The sequence below is a fragment of the Triticum urartu genome, chromosome 2A (assembly GCF_056163025.1).
Source record: "Triticum urartu cultivar PI428250 chromosome 2A, HENAU_Tu73, whole genome shotgun sequence".
Classification (NCBI taxonomy): Eukaryota; Viridiplantae; Streptophyta; class Magnoliopsida; order Poales; family Poaceae; genus Triticum; species Triticum urartu.
Genome location: NC_141874.1, coordinates 175,721,618 through 175,727,695, shown reverse-complemented (window position 1 = coordinate 175,727,695; position 6,078 = coordinate 175,721,618). Strand labels below are relative to the sequence as shown.

The window sequence follows — 6,078 nt, the reverse complement described above, 5'->3', positions numbered from 1 at the left end:
GGCTTCACCGAGGTATTTCATTGAAAAACTCTCATTCAAGTATCCTTTTATGCTATCCAGAAATTCAACATTCAGCACTAAGACTCCATGGGTGTTAGAATCATTACTATGTAATCTAGATTATTGACTATAGTGCAAGTGGGAGACAAAAGGAAATATTCCCTAGAGACAATAATAAAGTTGTTATTTATATTTCCTTATATCATGATAAATGTTTATTATTCATGCTAGAATTGTATTAACCGGAAACTTAGTACATGTGTGAATACATAGACAAACAGAGTGTCCCTAGTATGCCTGTACTAGACGAGCTCGTTAATCAAAGATGGTTAAGTTTCCTTGCCATAGACATGCGTTTTCATTTGATGAACGTGATCACATCATTAGAGAATGATGTGATGGACAAGACCCATCCATTAGCTTAGCACTATGATCATTTAGTTTATTGCTATTGCTTTCTTCATGACTTATACATGTTCCTATGACTATTAGATTATGCAACTCCCGAATACCGGAGGAATACTTAGTTTGCTATCAAACGTCACAACGTAACTGGGTGATTATAAAGATGCTCTACAGGTGTCTCCGATGGTGTTTGTTGAGTTGGCATAGATCGAGATTAGGATTTGTCATCCGTCTTTCGAAGAGGTATCTCTGGGTCCTCTCGGTAATGCACATCACTATGAGCCTTGCAAGCAATGTGACTAATGAGTTAGTCACGGGATGATGCATTACGGAACAAGTAAAGTGACTTGCCGGTAACGAGATTGAACTAGGTAAGATGATGCCGACGATCGAATCTCGGGCAAGTAACATATCGATGACAAAGGAAACAACATATGTTGTTATGCGGTTTGACTGATAAAGATCTTCATAGAATATGTAGGAACCAATATGAGCATCCAGGTTCCGCTATTGGTTATTGACCGGAGATGTGTCTCAGTCATGTCTACATAGTTCTCGAACCCGTAGGGTCCGCATGCTTAGCGTTCGATGATGATATGTATTATGAGTTCTGTGATTTGATGTACCGAAGGTTGTTCTGAGTCCCGGATGCGATCACGGACATGATGAGAAGTCTCAAAATGGTCGAGACATAAATATTGATATATTGGAATGTTACATTTGGACACCAAAATGGATCGGGTCGTTTCGGATAAATTACGGAGTACCGGGGGTTACCGGACCCCCCTCCGGGAAGTTATTGGGCCTTATGGGCCTAATGGTGGAAGAGAGAAGGCAGGCCAAGAGGTGGTGCGCGCCCCCTAGCCCAAACCGAATTGGACTAGGGCTAGGGGGGCGATCCCCCTTTCCTTCTCTTCTTCCTCTCCTTCCTTCTTCTCCTAATAGGACTAGGAAAGGGGGAAAGCTACTCCTACTAGGAGTAGAATTGCACCCCTTGGGCGCACCCCTTGTGGCCGACCGGCCTCCTCCTCCCCTCCTTTATATACGAGGGAGGGGGCACCCCATAGACACACAAGTTGATCTTTAGTCGTGTGCGGTGTCCCCTCCACAGTTTGCCACCTCGATCATATTGTCATAGTGCTTAGGTGAAGCCATGCGTCGGTAACTTCATCATCACCGTCAACACACCGTCGTGCTGACGGAACTCACCCTCGGCCTCAGCTGGATCAAGAGTACAAGGGACGTCACCGAGCTGAATGTGTGCAGATCGTGGAGGTGCCGTGCGTTCGGTACTTGATCGGCTGGATCGCGACGACGTTCGACTACATCAACTGTGTTACTAAACACTTCCACTTTCAGTCTACGGGGGTACGTAGACACACTCTCCCCTCTCGTTGCTATGCATCTCCTAGATAGATCTTGCGTGATCATAGGATTTTTTTGAAATACTGCGTTCCCCAACAGTGGCATCCGAGCCAGGTCTATGTGTAGATGTTATATGCACGAGTAGAACACAAAGAGTTGTGGACGATAATAGTCATACTGCTTACCATCATGTCATACTTTGATTCGGAAGTATTTTTGGATGAAGCGGCCCAGACCGATATTACATGACCGCGTTCAAGAGACTGGTTCTACCGACGTGCTTCGCACACATGTGGCTAGTGGGTGTCTGTTTCTCCCACTTTAGTTGAATCGAGTGTGATTATGCCCGGTCCTTGTTGAAGGTTAAAACAACACACTTGACAAAAAATCATTGTGGTTTTGATGCCTAGGTAACAACGGTTCTTGCTAGAAGCCCATAGCAGCCACGCAAAAACTTGCAACAACAAAGTAGAGGACGTCTGACTTGTTTTTGTAGGGCATGTTGTGATGTGATATGGTCAAGACGTGATTATATAAATTGTTGTATGAGAGGATCATGTTTTGTAATAGTTATCGGCAATAGGCAGGAGCCATATGGTTGTCGCTTTATTGTATGAAATGCAATCATCATGTAATTGCTTTACTTTATCACTAAGCGGTAGTGATAGTCGTAGAAGCAATAGTTGGCGAGACGACAATGATGCTACGATGGAGATCAAGGTGTCAAGCCGGTGACGATGGTGATCATGACGATGCTTTGGAGATGGAGATCAAAGGCACAAGATGACGATGGCCATATCCTATCACTTATATTGATTGCATGTGATGTTTATCCTTTATGCATCTTATTTTGCTTAGTACGGTGGTAGCATTATAAGATGATCTCTCACTAAATTTCAAGGTACAAGTGTTCTCCCTGATTATGCACCGTTGCTATAGTTCGTCGTGCGGAGACACCATGTGATGATCGGGTGTGATAAGGTCTACGTTCACATACAACGGGTGCAAGCCAGTTTTGCACACGCAGAATACTCGGATTAAACTTGACGAGCCTAGCATATGCAGATATGGCCTCGGAACACTGAGACCAAAAGGTCGAGCGTGAATCATATAGTAGATATGATCAACATAGTGATGTTCACCATTGAAAACAACTCCATCTCACGTGATGATCGGACATGGTTTAGTTGATATGGATCACGTGATCACTTAGATGATTAGAGGGATGTCTATCCAAGTGGGAGTTCTTAAGTAATATGATTAATTGAACTTTAATTTATCATGAACTTAGTACCTGATAGTATTTTGCATGTCTATGTTGTTGTAGATAAATGGCCCATGCTACAGTTCCTTTGAATTTTAATGCGTTCCTAGAGAAATCTAAGTTGGAAGATGATGGTAGCAACTACACGGACTGGGTCCGTAACTTGAGGATTATCCTCATTGCTGCACAGAAGAATAACGTCCTGGAAGCACCGCTAGGTGCAAAGCAAGCTACAGGAGCAACACCAGATGTTATGAACGTCTGGCAGAGCAAAGTTGGTGATTCTCGATAGTTCAGTGTGCCATGCTTTACGGCTTAGAATTGGGACTTCAATGACATTTTGAACGTCATGGAGCATATGAGATGTTCCAGGAGTTGAAGTTAATATTTCAAGCAAATGCTCGAATTGAGAGGTATGAAGTCTCCAATAAGTTCTATAGCTGCAAGATGGAGGAGAATAGTTCTGTTAGTGAACATATACTTATAATGTCTGGGTAGCACAGCCACTTGACTCAACTGGGAGTCAATCTTCCTGATGATAGTGTCATTGATAGAGTTCTTCAATCACTGCCACCATGCTACAAAAGCTTCTTGATGAACTATAATATGCAACAGATGGATAAGAAAATTCCCGAGCTTTTCGCAACGCTAAAGGCCGTGGAGGTAGAAATCAAGAAGGAGCATCAAGTGTTGATGGTTAACAAGACCACTAATTTCAAGAAAAAAGGCAAAGGGAAGAAGGGGGACTTCAAGAAGAATGACAAGCAAGTTGCTGCTCAAGTGAAGAAGCCCAAGTCTGGACCTAAGCCTGAGACTGAGTACTTCTACTGCAAAGGGACTGGTCACTAGAAGCGGAACTGCCCCAAGTATTTGGCGGATAAGAAGGATGGCAAAGTGAAATGTATATTTGATATACATGTTATTGATGTGTACCTTACTAATGCTCGCAGTAGCGCCTGGGTATTTGATACTGGTTCTGTTGCTATTATTTGCAACTCGAAACAGGGGCTACAGATTAAGCGAAGATTGGCTAAGGACGAGGTGATGATGTGCGTGGGAAATGGTTCCAAAGTCGATGTGATCGCCGTCGGCACGCTACCTCTACATCTACCTTCGGGATTAGTATTAGACCTAAATAATTGTCACTTGGTGCCAGCGTTAAGCATGAACATTATATCTGGATCTTGTTTGATGCGAGATGGTTATTCATTTAAATCAGATAATAATGGTTGTTCTATTTATATGAGTAATATCTTTTATGGTCATGCACCCTTGATGAGTGGTCTATTTTTATTGAATCTCGATAGTAGTGATACACATATTCATAGTATTGAAGCCAATTGATATAAGTTTAATAATGATAGTGCAACTTCTTTGTGGCACTTCCGTTTAGGTCATATTGGTGTAAAGCGCATGAAGAAACTCCATGCTGATGGGCTTTTGGAATCACTTGATGCTTGCGAACCCTGCCTCATGGGTAAGATGACTAAGACTCCGTTCTCCAGAACAATGGAGCGAGCAACAGACTTGTTGGAAATAATACATATTGATGTATGCGGTCCGATGAATGTTGATGCTTGTGGCGGGTATCGTTATTTTCTGACCTTCACATATGATTTAAGCAGATATGGGTATATCTACTTGATGAAACATAAGTCTGAAACATTTCAAAAGTTTAAAGAATTTCAGAGTGAAGCGGAAATTCATCGTAACAAGAAAATTAAGTTTCTACGATGTGATCGTGGAGGTGAATATTTGAGATATGAGCTTGGTCTTCATTTGAAACAACCGGAATAGTTTCGCAACTCACGCCACCTGGAACACCACAGCGTAATGGTGTGTCCGAACGTCGTAACCGCACTTTATTAGATATGGTGTGATCTATGATGTCTCTTACTGATTTACCGCTATCATTTTGGGGTTATGCTTTAGAGACAGCTGCATTCACGTTAAATAGGGCACCATCGAAATCCGTTGAGACGACACCATATGAACTGTGGTTTTGCAAGAAACCCAAGTTGTCGTTTCTTAAAGTTTGGGGCTGCGATGCTTATGTGAAAAAGCTTCAACCTGATAAGCTCGAACCCAAATCGGAGAAATGTGTCTTCATAGGATACCCAAAGGAGAATTTGGGTACACCTTCTGTCACAGATCCGAAGGCAAGATATTCGTTGCTAAGAATGGATCCTTTCTAGAGAAGGAGTTTCTCTCGAAAGAAGTGAGTGGGAGGAAAGTAGAATTTGATGAGGTAACTGTTCCTTCTCCCTTATTGGAAAGTAGTTCATCACAGAAATCAGTTCCAGTGATTCCTACACCAATTAGTGAGGAAGCTAATGATGATGATCATGAAACTTCTGATCAAGTTACTACCGAACCTCATAGGTCAACCAGAGTAAGATCCGCACCAGAGTGGTACGGTAATCCTGTTTTGAGATCATGTTACTTGACCATGATGAGCCTACAAACCATGATGAAGCGATGATGAGCCCAGATTCCGTGAAATGGCTTGAGGCCATGAAATCTGAGATGGGATCCATGTATGAAAACAAAGTGTGGACTTTGGTTGACTTGCCTGATGATCGGCAAGCCATAGAGAATAAATGGATCTTCAAGAAGAAGACTGACGCTAACGGTAAAGGTTTTCGACTTGTTGCAAAAGGTTTTCGACAAGTTCAAGCAGTTGACTAAGATGAGACTTTCTCACCCGTAGCGATGCTTAAGTCTGTCTGAATCATGTTAGCAATTGCCGCATTTTATGATTATGAAATTTGGCAAATGGATGTCAAAACTGCATTCCTTAATGGATATCTTAAAGAAGAGTTGTATATGATGCAACTAGAAGGTTTTGTCGATCCAAAAGGTGCTAACAAAGTGTGCAAGCTCCAGCGATCCATTTATGGACTGGTGCAAGCCTCTCGGAGTTGGAATATACGATTTGATAGTGTGATCAAAGCATATGGTTTTATACAGACTTTTGGAGAAGCCTATATTTACAAGAAAGTGAGTGGGAGCTCTGTAGCATTTCTGATATTATATGTGGATGA

At 42.2% G+C, this 6,078-nt stretch overlaps 1 pseudogene; it reads left to right on the top strand.

The window, feature by feature from the left end:
- The first annotated feature begins 3,397 nt into the window (after positions 1 to 3,397).
- On the top strand, positions 3,398 to 5,744 carry LOC147984427 (uncharacterized; annotated as a pseudogene).
- The last annotated feature ends 334 nt before the right edge of the window (positions 5,745 to 6,078 follow it).